The sequence below is a fragment of the Pyrus communis genome, chromosome 6 (genome assembly GCF_041283825.1).
Source record: "Pyrus communis isolate YQ-2024b chromosome 6, ASM4128382v1, whole genome shotgun sequence".
Classification (NCBI taxonomy): Eukaryota; Viridiplantae; Streptophyta; class Magnoliopsida; order Rosales; family Rosaceae; genus Pyrus; species Pyrus communis.
The window spans coordinates 10,750,007-10,767,123 of NC_142570.1; the positions used below are offsets into that span (position 1 = coordinate 10,750,007).

The window sequence follows — 17,117 nt, forward strand, 5'->3', positions numbered from 1 at the left end:
CCAAGCCAGACTGTTTTTGAAACATACTATATTCTATATTTGTATACAAACAGATACCATAGTATTTTTTGGTCTTATGTCTATGGTAATAATGAGATTGTTTAAACGATTTAAACATTATAATAAAGTTGTTTAAACTTTAAACGGCATGCAATGACACTTGACATCACTCCACTTTAATATTGTGATTATATATATATATATATATATATATATTTATGTATACTTCGTAAAAATCTAAAATTGCAAATAAAAAAAATGTATAAATGACTTAAACAATACTAAGACGTGTTCTAAACAGAAAAAAAGGTTGCTCGAAATATGTGGATGTTTAGGGATGGATCAATATAAAGTGTTGTAGTTTTCAGTTATTGTAATTTTAAGTCATGTGTTCAAATTTTTTGAATAATTTAAAAAGTTGTGAGCGAAGTTTGTGAGCTAACTTTTATTAATGTGGTAGAAAGTACATTATTTTATGGCTCAAAATCATAATAAAACATCATACTAATGTTTTTAAGTTGTTATAGGTATCGATATTCTTTTAAGATAGCAAGAGAAAAAGAGTTGAATAGGTATCGAAATCATAATAATTAAAACACCATACTAATTTTTTGAGTATTTGATATATTTTGAAACAAAAGTGTAAATACAACTCTTATACACTTTTTCTTTCCCTCAAGCCTTTTAAAAACAGAATTCGAAAATTCATGCATTCTGTTAATGTCTTTAGGTGTACATAGTGAAAATCACTACCTAATTTTTTAAGTTTCAACTAATGTTATTGTATTTGATTTATTAATATCTACATGCACAACAAGTCCTTTGAATATTAGCAACTGCATGATCAGATCAACCACATGTTTGCGCATATCAATGAAAATCTGCTTTCAGTATTGAAGCTGAATTTTAAACCCTTTTCAGGGTCAACATTTCACGGTTTACAAATACAAAATGAATTGTTAAGTTTAAGTGAGAAATGCGTTTCTAAAAGCTGTTAAATATGATGCATATGTGTTACTCCACTCGGTCAGAGAAATATTTTTGCTCTCGATCTTGCACCTGATTGTAATCTGCATCTCCAACATTTATGCTGGTTTCTAGCAGATTTTTTTTTTTTCTTTTGGGGTTGAAAATTTTTTTTGGAGGAGCACCAATGAAAGAATTTGAGGCTCGTGGGCTCAGCATCTTATCCGGCAAAATGTAGCTGAATCGCACCAAACACGAATATAATCCAAAAAATAAATAATTAAAAAAAGGACAAGTGAGGAAGAAAATGAAAAACTTGTGGGTCCTTACCCAAACACTGGTTCATAGAAAATGAAGATTTTTTAGGGTTTGGTGGTACCTAACAGTCAAGCATCTCCCGACGGCGGCTGCGAGGTCATTTTCAGTTGGGAGTTGAGAGGGAGGTGAGACAGGTAATGCGCACGTGTGTAGATTACAGTCATCCGATGACCACGTCCCTTCTAGTCTTTCTTTATTATCTACATTAAAAATAAAGAAAATAAATTTAACCGTTGTCCTTTTAAAATCGACTAAAACAACTCAAAATTCTCGAATTCTTATACCACATTGGCCCTCCCCCAATGTAACTCCTTGAGGTATGGGTGCAAATAATAATTAACCTTTTAGGGTAAATACCATAGAGTTTTCACCCTCGTGATTAGGGCATGTACTAGTTTGCTCTCGGTCTTTGAAAAAATCGATGCTTTACTATCTTAAACTGACAAATTGTTATGCTATTAGTCATTCCATCACGTTAACCTCTATTTTTTACATGGCACTCGATGGGCATAGTTTTTGCTTACATGCATGTCAAACTGATGTCGAGTCTATCTATATCTAGAAGAGGTTATCGTTATTAAAAAGTATATCTTATTTGTTGTGCATATGAGATCAGTAATCCATTCGGCATCGATATGAAATTATGAATCTGTTTGGGTCTGAAATACAGAATTTGGACCAAGAAGGGATAATCCGAAATGAAATGTTACGATTCTTAGGCCAATAATTATTATGCAGGCCAGTTAGCTCCCAGCCTAGAAGAGCCTTAATTCAGCCAAATCCTAATTAAATTAGGAATGTTAGGAGGCCAGACTCAGGCATTGGGTACTAGTTGATTTAAGATTACTAAAGATGAGAATGGTTTCTAACAAGATTCGAATCATTCTGAAGATCTGATGCTGGGTGTAGTGGATAGAAACAATATAAAACGAATAGGAAAACTGATATATAGGGTCAACTATTTCCTAGTGCAACGGATAGAAACAAATGCTATTATCAGCCATAAAAATGCCCTGGCTGTTATAATCAGTCATAAAACGCCTTGAAATTAATCTTGTCCACCATTGTATTAAAAGACCCACTTTATTCTAGCACATAAATTCATCATCCAATAATTTATTGTGATTCATGCCAAATGCTTCTTTTATTTCCCATCCTGCATCAGGATCATAGCCTGTACGTTTGATGAAATAATAATCAATTAAATTAAGGTTTTAAACGACGCTATGCGCTAGTCAGCCTGTGCGTCATGTAGGCTTTATAATTTTTGAAATCAAGAGAATCCTATGATGACAAATGCATAACTTTAATTAACATGAAAGCGTTCTACATGTTCATAGGAAGGTATATGAAGTTGGTGATGTGTTAGCTAAGTTGAGGAGTGATAGTACTACACGGATACAAGTTCTTAGGATGATAGTTGTGGTTGTATAGTTTCTTGCTATGCTGATATAAATTCATTGTAATTTAAGAACTCTAACCAAAACAAAAAAAAAAAAAAAAAAAAAAAAAAAAAAAAAAACAGCACAGCAAGGGGTTAGGGCACAAATTTTTGGATCGGACCCGGCCGGTCGATTACTCTCCCTTTTTGTTTATAAAGCACACCCCAACTTGTAAAATGACACCATTAGGGTTTAGGTGTTATTTCTTGCCAAATCGGCTGTAGATTTTATTGTTTAAAGGATTGATTTCCACACACTAGTACGAAAAACTATTTGCGTGACAGATGTTTTCCCGACAAAGCATAAATCACCACACAAGAGCATTTTGCACAACAAAACAGGAATGTGACGAAAAACTTTGTCGCACAAAAGAGTTTGCACGACGAAAACAATATACTTGTCGCAAAAAGTAAACGCGGGTATTTTTTTTGCTCGAAAAACATGCGCGACAAAGTTTTTTCCGAGGAACCTTTGCACGACAAAGGCTTCGTCGCGCAAAGCTCGTTCAGTTTCTGGGTCAGAGCATTCAATACATGGGAATCTGAAGAACACTTGCGCGACAAAGGTTTCATCGCACAAGTTACAGTCAGTTTTGAGTCAAAGCATTCAATGCATGTGAATCAGAGGAATCTATATTGTATTTAGTGCAGATGTTTGCGCGACAAAGCCTTCGTCGCGCAAAGGCCCTAACCTTCCTATAAATATGCGCTTCTACTCTCCTTATTCTTCACAATTCTGTTCATGCTGGGATGGAGGATAAAAACCGGGATGAGAGCATGCTCGCCAACCCGTATGATATGAGGCAACATGTGGAGTTCGCGCATGCGATTGGTGTAGCTATACGTAATAATTGTCCTACTGCTGAGTGGTGTTCTTGGAAATATGTGCCTGAGAATGTGAAAAATACGGTAATGGATCAATTATTAGTAAGTATATTGTTGATGAGTCAATAATTAATTTTGTTAGATTTTGTGTTATATGTTGGAATTAATTAATTGCATATATGTGTAACAGTGTAAGTATACTTTTGATGATGATACGAACAAAGAGTTGATGAAGTTGATGGAGAAGATGTTGAAGGGAGGTTACAAGCGATGGCATTATGATGTGGAGCGGAATAGAGGACCATTGGAACAGTAGTTTTAAATTTATGTTTTTGAGGACAATATTTAAATTTAAGGTTTTTTATAGGTTATGTATTTGGACTTAATTAGGCTTTAATTCCTGTTTGGTTTTTTAAATAATTGAATGGATTAATTCAATTTATTTAATGTTTTAATTATTTTTAGAATAAATATTATAACTGAATATTTTTTTGTAATTATGAAGTTTACGTAAACATAGATATCTTCATAATTACAATCATTCACGTTTGTTGCTAAAGAGTTTGCACGACAAAGACTTCGTCACTAGAGAGTTTGAGCGACAAAGGCTTTGTAACATCCCACATTGCCCGACGGAGAGGGGGTGATGTGCCTTATATGTACGTGCCCACCTCTATATAGCACGAGGCCTTTTGGGAACTCACTGGCTTCGAGTTCCATCGGAACTCCGAAGTTAAGCAAGTTCGGACGAGAGCATTCCCAAGATGGGTGACCTACTAGGAAATTCTCGTGTGATTTCCTAGAAACAAAACTATGAGGGTGTGGCTGAGGTCTAAAGCGGATAATATCGTGTTACAGCGGAGTTGAGACTATGATGTGACAGAACGGTATCAGAGCCACTCTGCCGTTCAATACGAGTGTGCCGACAAGGACGTCAGGCCCCTAAAGGGGGTGGATTGTAACATCCCAAATCGACCAACGAAGAAGGGATGATGTGCCTTATATGTACATGCCTACCTTCATATAGCACGAGGCTTTTTGGGAACTCACTAGCTTCGGATTCCATCAAAACTCCGAAGTTAAGCAAGTTCGGGAGAGAGCAGTCCTAGGATGGGTGACCCCCTGGGAAGTTCTCGTGTGAGTTCCCAGAAACAAAACCATGAAGGTGTGGCCAGGGCCCAAACTAGACAATATCGTGCTACGACAGAACCGAGACTAGCATGTGATAGAATGGTATCAGAACCATCTGCCGTGTGGTGTAAGTGTGCCGACGAGGACGTCGAGCCCCTAAGGGGGGTGGATTGTAACATTCCACATTACCCAACGGAGAAGGAGTGATGTGCCTTATATGTACAAGCCCACCTCTATATAACACGAGGCTTTTTAGGAACTCACTGGCTTCGGGTTCCATTGAAACTCCAAAGTTAAGTGAGTTCGGGCGAGAGCATTCCCAGGATGGGTTACGCACTAGAAAGTTCTCGTGTGAGTTCCTAGAAACAAAACTGCGAAGGTGTGGTCAAGGCCCAAAGCAGACAATATCGTGCTACGGCGGAGTCGAGACTGGGATATGATAGGCTTCGTCGCTGTGCAAAAATTTACGCGACAAATGCTTCGTCGCGCAAAAGGCGTTCAGTTTTAGGTCAGAGTATTTTGTGCATCTCAATCAGAGGAATTAATATTGTATTTAGTACAGATGTTTACACGACAAAGTGTTCGCCGCTCACCCTAACTGTTCCTATAAATATGCTCTTACACTTTACTTATTCTTCATAATTCGTTTCAGAAACGCTTAACAATTCTGCAGATTATGTCATTCTTTGAATGTTGGTATGATGACCGATAGTGGTGCGCGTTCATCAAAGACAACGGATGGCGAAGGTTCGGGAAGAGGTTTGCGTTGTAAATTTTGCATTTTGTATAAAAAAAAAAAATTATTTAGCTTTAGTATTATGAAAATATATTTTGTTAATAGACAAGAAGAAACTTGTTGCAGTACGGGTCTGACACATTTATGGTGGCAACCGTTACCAAATCACTGCTAACGAAATAATAAAGGTTGTGAAGTCTAAAAAGCGTGCCAGCTTTTAGTCCAATGTTGGAGCATTGGTGCATACCAAACGTGTTGTGCATTGGGAGTCTTGGATAGTCATCCCCGAGGAGTTGAACATGCACATGATTGATGAGTTAGCTATATGTGTTAATTTTATTACTTAAATAATAATAATAATAATGTTTGTTAAATATAATATAATAGTGGGATTTTAATTTAATAATTTTTGCATGACAGCCCAATTGGGACATTGACAAAAGTAACCCAAATCTGATGAAAGATATCGACAACATGTTCAACTCATGTTTCTAGGAGTTGAAGTTTGATAATCAACATGCGCCAGAACTACAGCGAGAACCATAACTACCGATGGAGGAGTAGAATAGTGTTTTTTATTTTAATTTTATTGCTTATTTAATAATTAGATCTGAATTTTAAGTTTTTTTTTAGTATGAACCGTTTAATTAAATATGTGCTTAATGTTTATTATGAATAAAATTAATACATTTTAATAAATACGTATATTAATTAATTATGCACAAATGGTATAATAAAATAAGTTATTGATTTATTAAGTATTTATGTGGTTTGAAAAAATTTGAAGAGTGAATGAAAAATTAAATTTTTTTTTTTTTCAAAAAACGAAATTAAAAAAAAAAAAAAAACAAAGGTACTGCGCGACGAACTATGGTTCGTCTCGCAATGTGTTATAAAACGCAGCAAAGCGTAGTTGGGTGGCACCAAAAAGTTGAAGCTCCATGTTTTGCGCAATAGTGCTTTCGTCGCGCAAAGTCTTTCACTTTACTGAACTTATGCAGAATGCAGGAAGCTGCAAAACAATTGTAACAACTATTTTCTCCTGCTGGAATTTCCAGCCATCAGGATAGTCATTACTCTCCGAGGTATAATTTTTCTTAACTAACTTAATTTCCGTTCATTCAAATTGTGTTGTATGTAGTTTATCGGTGTTGCGAGTTTATGTATTTGTATGCAAACATTTTTGTATGGATGTACAAAAAATGGTTTGCAATGTTCATATGAGCTTAGTTTCTCGTTTGAGAATTACTTGGATTTCGCTAATGGATGCGAAAGCATGACTGCGGTCCAATTAATTCTTGAATTGTCCCAAAATTTTGGACAGTTTGAGAATGCACAGTTTCATGTTATATTTTGCAGTTCAAGCATTATAGTTTAAACGTGGGAAATTTGGTAGCATCTATTTGCGTCGTAGTTTTTTGTATCTACATCGTGCACTTGAAGAACTACAAGGAGATGCTGCCGAAGTTTTCCCACAATCCAACTCTAATGTGTTGGAACTGTAGATTACAGCACGTAACTATGCATTCTCGAATGAGATAGGGCCCATACCGGAGGCATAAGGTGGCATGTCATAATTGAAGTTGTTGTAACCTTGTAATTTTCTTTTTCTTTTTTTTTTCTTTTTTTTTTTATTTTTTGTTTTGCAGGTGAAATGGACAAATAGTGGATACATAATCCTAACAGATGTGTTGATGATTATTTGGATGGAATAAATCAGTGTCCTTGTAGAAAGTGTAACAACTTAATGATTGAATATATTGAAACTGTTCGATACCATTTAGTCAGAAATGGGATGATGGAGACCTATACTACATGGAATCATCATGGAGAACAAATACAATATGCTTCATCCTCTCATATTACCCGAGCAGTGGATACAGTTGAATCTGTTGTGGACCCAAATGACCAAAGTATAGACATTATCAATGATGGTTTTCCAAACCCTAGCTCAAATACGAATGAGGAATTAAAAATGAAGTCCATCCCACCATGGACAGTGAAGCATTTGAAAAATATGAAAAATTATTAAATAGTGCCAAGCAAGAATTACATCCCGATTGCGAAGGATTTTCGGTGCTCACAGCCATTGTTAAGTTGATGCATGGCAAAATAAAGTTTCGTATGTCGAACCAATGTTTTGATTACATTTTGGGGGTTTTCAAGAGGATGCTTCCAAATGACAATTGCCTGCCTAAAGATTATAAAAGTGCAAAGAAGGTACTGAGTGATCTTGGATTGGGATATTAAAATATTCACAAGTGTAAAAATAATTGCATTTTGTTCTACAAAAAGAATAAGGCATTGGACAAATGCCCTGTATGTAATGAGTCACAGTTTAAAATGACCTTTCAAAATAGAAGAACGAAGATTCCACAAAAAGTTATGCGTTATTTCCCATTAAAACCCAGGTTGTAACGATTGTATATATTGACTCACATTGCAAGCGACATGAGGTGGCATAAGGACATACAAGTGGATGATGCTGTTATGAGACATCCTGCGGATGAAAATGCCTGGAAAGAGTTTGATCAGTTATACCCCGATTTTGCACATGAGCCTCAGAACGTTAGATTAGGACTTGCGACATAAGGGTTTAATCCGTTCAGAGTTCTAAACCAAAACCACAGCACCTGGCCAATCTTCGCAATTTCGTATAATTTGCCACCTTTGAAGTGTATGAAAAAAGAATATATGATGATGACGTTGTTGATAACCGAAGATCCAGGCACGTCTACTGATGTGTATTTACAACCGTTGGTCGATGAACTAAAAGAATTATGGGAAAACGGTGTTCCCACGTATGATAAATATATCGGGAAGATGTTCACTTTGAGAGCAGCAGTGATGTGGACTATAAAAAATTTTCCTGTGTACGCTGTGATGTCTGGGTGGAGCACTCAGGGTTATTACACATGCCCAGTTTGCAAAGAGAACACAATGTCTGGTTGGCACACAGGAAAAGTTTGTTACCTAAGGCCTCGTAAATGGTTGTCGTGGGACCACGAGTGGCATCAGAATGAGACAACCTTCTTTAATGGCACAGAGATTCAGCCATGACCCAGAGAAAGTCCGAAGATGAAATTTTGGTTCAGGTGAATAGGTTGGATTTTGCTCTATTGGGCAAATCCATAAATAAGACAAGACCAGACACACATTTGAACTGGACACACAAGATGAGGTTGTTTGAGCTTCCATACTGATCCAAATTAAAATTGAGACACAACATCGATGTAATGCATGTTGAGAAAAATGTGTTTGATACACTGATCGGAACTATACTAGACATCAAGGGCAAAATAAAGGACACAATAAAAGCTCAGATCAATCTGGAAAAAATGGATATTAGGCCAAGTTTATGGATGACGAGGGAGGGAGACATAGCCAGAAAGAAACTCACATCGTTTTCGGTGAAACCAAATAAGAGGAAAGAATTTTTGCAGTTTCTATCTTCTGTAAAGTTTTCAGATGGGTATGTTTCAAACATCAGCTATTGCACAAACGTGGATGAAGGTAAATTTTTCGGCCTCAAGAGTCATAATTGTCATGTCATACTTCAACGTTTTCTTCCAGTGGGAATTCAACACCTCTTGCCCAAAAACGTGGTGAAGCCAATTATGTTGTTGGCGAGATATTTTTTCTCAATTAACTGCAAGATCTTTGCGCAAGTTCGATGTTAAACATTTGTGCGATGATATTATTGAAGTGTTATGCAAGTTTGAACAAATATTTCCTCCAGCGTTTTTCAAAAGCATGGCCCACGTCATGATTCACTTGCCGGAGGAGGCCCTTCTAGTCGGACCCATCAACTATCGATGGATGTATCCTATAGAAAGGTATATAATCACCATAAATACTTTAGTTCATGATGCAAGGCTTCCTTTGACTAATTTTATACGATATTTTGTTTATTGATGCAGACTACTCCATGAATTAAAAAAGAGTTTACGGAACAGGGTAAAGCCCGAAGGATCAATCATGGAGGCATGGGTCACATTTGAGTCACTTACATTTTGTGCAATGTACCTACAAGACCTTGAGGCTACATTCAATCGATAGCAACGCAATAATGACGATGGTGTGAAAAGTGAAAAACTTTCTGTTTTTGCCTAAATTGCACAACCCTTTGGCAAACCAATCAGAGAGGAGTCATTTAACAAAATGGACATGGAGGTATCACATTGGTTTGTACTTAACAATTGTGACAAGACAATTACCTACCTAGATGAGCATGAAGAGTTGCTGAAGCATGAACATCCTTCACATTTATATGCCAAAAACCACCATGAATTGTTTCCTCGATGGTTTCGTGAAAATGTAAGTAGTTCATGTTTTAGGTTATTTGCATAATTGTAAATGTTAAACTAACATGGCAACTTTTTCTCATTTATTTAGGTGAAGAAATTGAAGGACATGAATTCGCCTACTTACACTGAAGAATTGTAGAACTTGGCTATTAGGCCCCTAAGCGCAGAATTGTACTCTGATTGTCATGTAAATGGTGTCAAGTTTTTGGCAACTAATCATGATGACAAGCTTTGAACGCAAAATAGTGGGGTACATGTCTCGGATGCGAGCGACATTGCGGACATTGATTTCTATGAAAAACTGACAAGTGTTGTGCAATTGCTTTATAAAGACCGCTATCAAGTTATCCTATTTCAGTGTCGCTGGTTTGATACAACCCACTTAGGCTTGGAGGTGTTAAGCGAGACGATGGTTTGCTATCGGTCAACACTAACAGATGTTGGTATACGACGACCCCTACATTTTGGCAACGATGGCCAAACAAATTTTCTATATAGATAACCCTAAAGGCAGGAGGGGATGGAAAGTAGTTTAGAAGATTGAGCATGGAAGGTTATATGATATTCCAGACCGAGATCCTGCTGCCGATGACGATTGTGGTGATGTTGTTGACCAACAACTTCAGACTTAAACAGAACTTCATACAGATACACTGCGGGATATGACTATTGTAAAAGAACCATAGCCGGAGCTCCTGAAATCGAAATATCGATCTCCATTATGATTGACCTCAAGGATCTACCGCGATACAATGCATCCGAGCGCGCGACCGACGATGTTGACGTGCCTACAAACAAGGAGGAATGGGAGTCTGAATCTGACGAAAGTGATGATATTTATTCTAGTTCAGACGAGGATTAATGAAAACTTGTGATGTAAATGTAATTATATGTATTGAATAGTATTTATTTTGTATGCAAACAAAAGTTTCCTTTAAAATTTGTAAAAAAATTATTTATTTATTTAAACAAAAAATAATTTAAATTTACAAACATGCATGACAACGTGTTGGAAATATTTGTCGCACAAATATTTAAAAATTCATTTTTTATTTAAAAACTGTCACGTGACGACAATTTGAACTCATCACGTAAACATGTAAAAAAAAAAATTCCAAAATTGGGCTGCACTTGTTTTGACGCCTAGCTTCACTCTATCTCTCTGTATCTCTCTCTCATTCTCTACATGTGATTCTCTCCAGTTCACTGTCATCTCTCTCAATTCTCTCCAGCTTTCACTCTTATTTGCGTACGCTATCTCAGTGTCTCCCTCTCTCACTCTCTCTATGTGTTTCTCTGTCTCTCTGCCACTCCCCTTCTCGCATCCACCGCACTCCGACGCCACACCATATCCCCACCGCTGCAACATTACTAGGTAAGCACCCCTCTCCCTTAATTCATTTATTTATTACTGCAATTTTTCAATTTTTCTGTTCAATTGGTTTAATTAGAACATGTAGGGATTTAGGGTTCGAACTGGGAATCCTAGGTTAGGGATTTAGGATTCGATTGGGAATCTTCGGTTAGGGTTTTTGAATTGTAGCTATTGGGTTATGGTTTTCGAGTTGAGGATATTGGGTGATGGTTTTCGAATTGGGAATTCAAAGGAAAGAGATTTTTTTTTTTTTTTTTTTTTTTTTTTTGTTATGAATGGGAATAATTTGATTTCCCTGTTTGTATCTGAATGTTGAAATGTGATTATTTTATTTGGCTTATCTTAGGTTAATTGACAAAGAGAAAGATAACTGAATTCTATGAAGCACGTGTTTGCATCTTTAATATAGAACTTGCATTAGCTCCTTTGTATTTTTTGAGGCCATATGTCCATTTTATCACTACGTACATGAAAGCATAAGAATAGACGTGTGTGTGTGTGTGTGTCTGTGTCATGAATGGTATTAAATTGGTTTGGGTGTAGTCTTGGGTGTAGGGTTTGTTGTTGTGGGTGTAGTCTTGGGGTGTAGGGTTTGTTGTTGTTGTGGGTGTAGTCTTGTTGGCAACATTCATATATGCTGGCATTATTATATGTATGTCTAGATGGCTACTGAATCATTCTTCTTTTTCTGTATATGTGTCCAAAACTTGTGAATGCTTATTAAGTATTTGTAGGTGGATTTCTGATTGTGAATGGATTTGAACATATGTTCTCCAATTTGATGTTTAATTTGTCTATAGTATTTTTCCGAGTAGCTCTTATTGTTGGATTATTTTTGGTATGATTTTGAGTATCAATCATACATGTTTAAACGAATGCTGAGGAATGGATGGGATATCTTGTGGAGGAAAGATTGTGATATTCTTTCATTGAGATTGTGATTAATTTGCATGCTAAGGAAATTTAATGGTATTTTCTACAAACTGATTGACATGCTACCAAAGGATGCATGTTTCAAAAAATTTATCAAAAAGTGTTTTCTGCAATCAAGATATGATGATGTAGATTAATGGGTTCATTAATTCTATATTGTTTTGTCTTATATCTTGCATATTAATCTGTAATGTACGCACTTATGTCATAAGGTTCCCTTCGGTTTGTTTAAAGGATGCATGCAATAAAGAATACTTGTGGCTAGTCAGTTAGAATAATTGGCTAATTCTACACCTATAATTAAGTCTTTTAGACTTTAAGTTGTTGATATGCTAAATTAGTGAGAGTGTTGTTCGCACTATGTTATTTCTGTTTAAGACTATTATGTTGCAAACTGTTTTTCAAGTTGCATTGTCATAAACATGATACATAAGCACACACATATTCATCTTTACCTCCATCTAGAATAAGTACATGCTTGCCCTCTTCCATCATTCATCGATTCCTTGTAAGTTGCATTGTCTTGCAAACTGTTTTTCAATACAAGGTTTATTGACTACATGTTTCCTTGTTCTGGAAGAGCTCATCAATTCAACTGACCGACAAGGCAAACCTTTGCTGAGGTTGAATGTACCGTTTCCCTGCATATGCATGTTTTGTCCTTTTAACTTTTCTTTTTATGTTTATCGTATAGGTTTGCATAAGGCATGTAAATAGGTTATACATATAGGCATGTGGGATACTATAGATGTTCCTATTGTGAATGAACATATATTTTGCGCGTATATAGGTAATTTGATAATTCGATTCCTTGTTTAATGGTATTGATGAATTTAAAGATATATCTTATTTTGCTTCAAGGTTAGGATATTTTTTAGTATATCCAAACCAGATTAATGTAGTGGAATGTAACTTTTTTATTAATTGTTTTTGTAGATGTCAAACGTAATATCAAACCAGTAGCTAGCTAGTAGGGGCAGTCAGGCACCTTCTCCAAGAGGTACTGTTGCTGCCACTTCTACACTTGATATGGGCACAACGGTTGTCTCCCTGGTCACGCCTTTGGGGCCAACAATGTCTACGACTTCTTCGGTGACTCATCCTATACTAAGTGCCCAGCAGACTCATTGACGGTCCCAGAGTTCTAAGGAGGCTCAGCAATTTGGTGAGGCTTCTTCTGTTCATGGAAGGGGATCCCAGACAAGTAAGCTTGCTATGTCCATTAATAAGCTTGCTTCTGGTTTCATGATGGTCAAAGAAACATTGACATTAGTCTTTAGACATGCTTAAACCTTCAAAATTGTCACTTTCCCATTAATTAGAACGAACTTACTAAGAACTTCGCTTTGAGTGATTTGCCTCTATTGTTATGAGCTCATGTAATCCCACAAACAGATGCTCTCTATATTAGTAAAACCACTACTGTAAACGATTTAAGTTGGCACACCTGGCCTTGGAAGCCAAAACTTGTTGCAAACTCGTAGTGTGAAGTCATATCAACAAGTTGTAAATTTTGTTTTAACGTCCCCATTTGGTATAAACTGTTTCAATTGTTGGGTGGATGTGTTGTTTTTGTTGTTATATTATCTGCAGGTTTTAAGAAACGTTATAGTTTTCACGGGAAGTTCTGCTGAATTTTCGGTAGAAAATAGAATTCGTCTAATGTTTACTTTGTTTATTTGGTAGTTCAAAAAAAACCAGGGGCCTTTCTAGACTATTGAGGACGTCACATACCACTTGCACCACGACCGAGAAGATCACCATTACGTGGGATCCTCGACATCGTGTGGCTGCAACAAAGGAGCAGCACAGTGCGTTGGCCATCGACATTGGCTCGATCATCAAGAACCATTGCCCCCTCATGTGGGAGTCATGGCAAGCTGTCCCACTTGAAGTCAAGGAAGTCGTTCTTCATGAATTATCAATAAGTATTTTCAACCTCAAATACTAAATTTTTATTAAAGTATACAAATATTATAAATTTTAACTACTATTTATTTGTTGAGTTTTGCAGCATCATTATGAGCTCTCTAACCTCGATGCCAATCAAAAGCAGTACATCAACGACCTCTGCACCAATAGGTTCACTCAATGGAAGAGCGACCTCCACAAGCATTATGAGCTATATGACAGTTCGGAGGTCGTTCTAGCAATTGGGTGCCCTCTAGAGTTGGTGGACCATCAGGATGAATGGGAGTGGCTCTACGGCCATTTTCAAGACGAGAAATACCTTGTAAGTATAATATATATTTCAACAATATATTAATTAAAATTTTTACAATTTTAAATAAAATTTTTCATATTTTCTTTCATTTGTTGTAAATATCTAAACTAATACGATTTTTTATTTTTTTTTTTCAACAGAAAAAGATGAAGGCAAACTCAATCAATCGTATATTACACAATTGGTTGCATTCTTTTTACTCTTTATAGGTTGGCGGAGCGACGTAAGGTAACCATATATTTATTTTAAGTTTGCAATCTTTTTACTCTTTATTACACAATTGGTAATCGTTAACACTTTTTTAATTTTTTCAGGTGTACGGTCAGCCCGGGGATGAGTTGAAGGAACAGCTTCATGTAAGTTATTTCAATTTTTTACAATTCAATTAGTATTAATATTAATTACATGTATATTCAAATTAATTTGTTTATTTCATTTTTCTAGTCCACCATGGTGGAGAAGGGCCAGACCGTTCTGGATGAGGTGGCTTCCTAGCTTCCCCTAAAAACCCCAATCGAGGAGGTGCCGGTTTTCAAATCATGACAGACACACTCGATCAGACCCTACGTTGTAAGCATAGGAATGTTGATAGGAGCATATTTATGCGACTTAATTGGCTTGTTCTCATGCATTTACGTTGTGTTTCTTTAGTTATTTTAGTCCTTTATGCCATTTTCGTGTGTTTCTAGGTTCATATGGATAAGGAAGCAAAAAGGTGCATTTTGGAGCATTTTGGAGCAAAATTGGGCTTGGAATGGATAGCATATGCTTGGAGCAAAAGGAATGGACGAAATTGAAGACCTAAAGATCTTATGTTTGAGCAATATCAAGGACTCCTACCTATTCTAGGCCACAAAACAATGTCCCTTGCAACATTAAAACCCTTGTCGTGTGTCCCTTGATGTTTCTCTTCCTTGCTGTGCAAGGAAGGGCCTTGTTTCCTGTTTTAAACCATTTAAACACGTTTATTCATCAAACCATCTCAGCCATTCACTCAAACACCCTAAACTACAACCTTGCAGTCGCACCATATTCTCATTCATTCACATATTTTCATTCAGCCACATGCACTCATCATCATTCAACCTAGTTGTCATTCACATGCTTTCCCATTTCATTATTTATTCACTTTTCATTCATTCTATTCAGCCACAAAAGCATCTCAGCCACAAAGAAAGCCGTGCATTCACCATCATTTTCCAGCACCTCCAAACCCCTTAGCCGTGCACTTCATACACTTTCCAGCCTTCCCACTTCATCATTGCAGCCACATTCTTCCATTCCCACTTCAATCATTCACCCTAGTTGGCAGCCACATGCTTTCCCATTTCAATATCATTCTTCCAAAAACATTCCAGCCACTTCCCCTTTAAAGCCGTGCATTTCATGTTCATTTCCAGCTTTCCCCCTTTATAAAACAATCAGCCACACTTCCACATGCATTCCCTCTTTAATCATTCCCTCCTAGCTGTCATTCACATGTTCTCCCATCCATTCTCTCCCTATAAAACCATGCAATGCATTCATACACACCATTCCCATTCACCATAGAAATTCATCCATTCACTCCATTCCACACATCCACATACCTTTCCACCACCTTCCAACCATCAAACACTCATCCACACCCAACCTACACCCCTTGCCGTGCCTCTACACCCCCCAAAACCCATTCTACATCATCAAAACAGCCCAGAAACCATCACTATCCAATCTGCCGCAACAAAGAGGAAGAGAAAAGGGCCTAAACGTTCATACAATTCAAGTTTGAGTTGTTGGAATTTTTAGGTGTTTCCTTTCCTTGATTTCAATGGTTACTTTGTTATTATCTTCTAAGTTTGTTGTAATCATGAGTGGCTAAACCCCTAATTAGTTAGGGGAAAGTTTGAAGCCATGAACATGTTTGAAATATGAATTGATTTCTTCCAATTGTGATTTGTTAAGTTGTGATTGCAATTCAATTATCTGTTTATTAAAAACTTGTTTTTGTATGTTGATTAGGGATGCATACTTAGTCTTCATGCATAAACTCGATGCTAGTTTATAAACGAGTTTCACCTAATCGTCACAAGTTTATAAACATGAGTAGTGAAGGTTGCTAGTCACAACCGCGTTAATTGAATTCTTGGCAAGAGTTTCATGCATTCATAGTTACAATTGCCTCGTCAACATTTATAATTTTCATAGAGCATAATGATCTCTCACTGTACCTCTTCTATGCATTCATGTTGAGGACCGTTGGAGAATGATTTGAATTGTCGCATGCATCATCCAATTCATTGACATAAGGAAGATTTGAAGGTTAATTAGTGCATCACGGTTAACTTGGGGTGTTGAGCATCATAGTTAGTAAAAAGCAATTGGAGAATCGATTCATATACAAATGTGTCATGTGTGGAGAATGGACCTCTAACTAATCCATCCATCATCTTGTTTCTCAAATCCGTTTTATAATCTGCCTAGTTTTACAACTTGCTTTGTTATTTCAATTTTCGTCAAAACAAAACCCCCCCCCCCCCTTTACTTTCTTGTTCTTTAGTGTTTAGAATCTATTTAGTTTATGTTTTAAAGTGTTTTGAATCAAGCCATAATTCTAAATTCGTCCAAAATTGGGTTTAAGGTCAGAAACTGCCTAGTTAGTGTTGTTAGGCAGTTTTGAGCCTTTTGAACCTGTTTTGAGTCTTTTGAACTTGTTTTGAGTCCTTTGAGTCTTTGTGAACGTTTTTAACTTTGTTTTTAAGTTTTTGAGTCAGTTTAGAGGTTTTAGCAAGCCCTCCTAATCCCCGGTCTAGAACGATCCCTACTTGCATCTTTACTATAACTTGACAACAAGAGGGTTAATTTGTGTGCTTAACTATTCT

The 17,117-nt window shown here is 36.6% G+C and overlaps 1 long non-coding RNA gene across 1 annotated transcript; it reads left to right on the forward strand.

Annotated features, from left to right (window-relative positions):
- The first annotated feature begins 10,888 nt into the window (after positions 1-10,888).
- On the forward strand, positions 10,889-16,185 carry LOC137741733 (uncharacterized). The gene is made up of 8 exons (XR_015963598.1): positions 10,889-11,099; positions 12,969-13,236; positions 13,719-13,960; positions 14,047-14,265; positions 14,397-14,484; positions 14,571-14,612; positions 14,701-14,826; positions 14,946-16,185. It is a non-coding gene; the product is annotated as an uncharacterized LOC137741733 (long non-coding RNA).
- Positions 16,186-17,117: the final 932 nt, after the last annotated feature.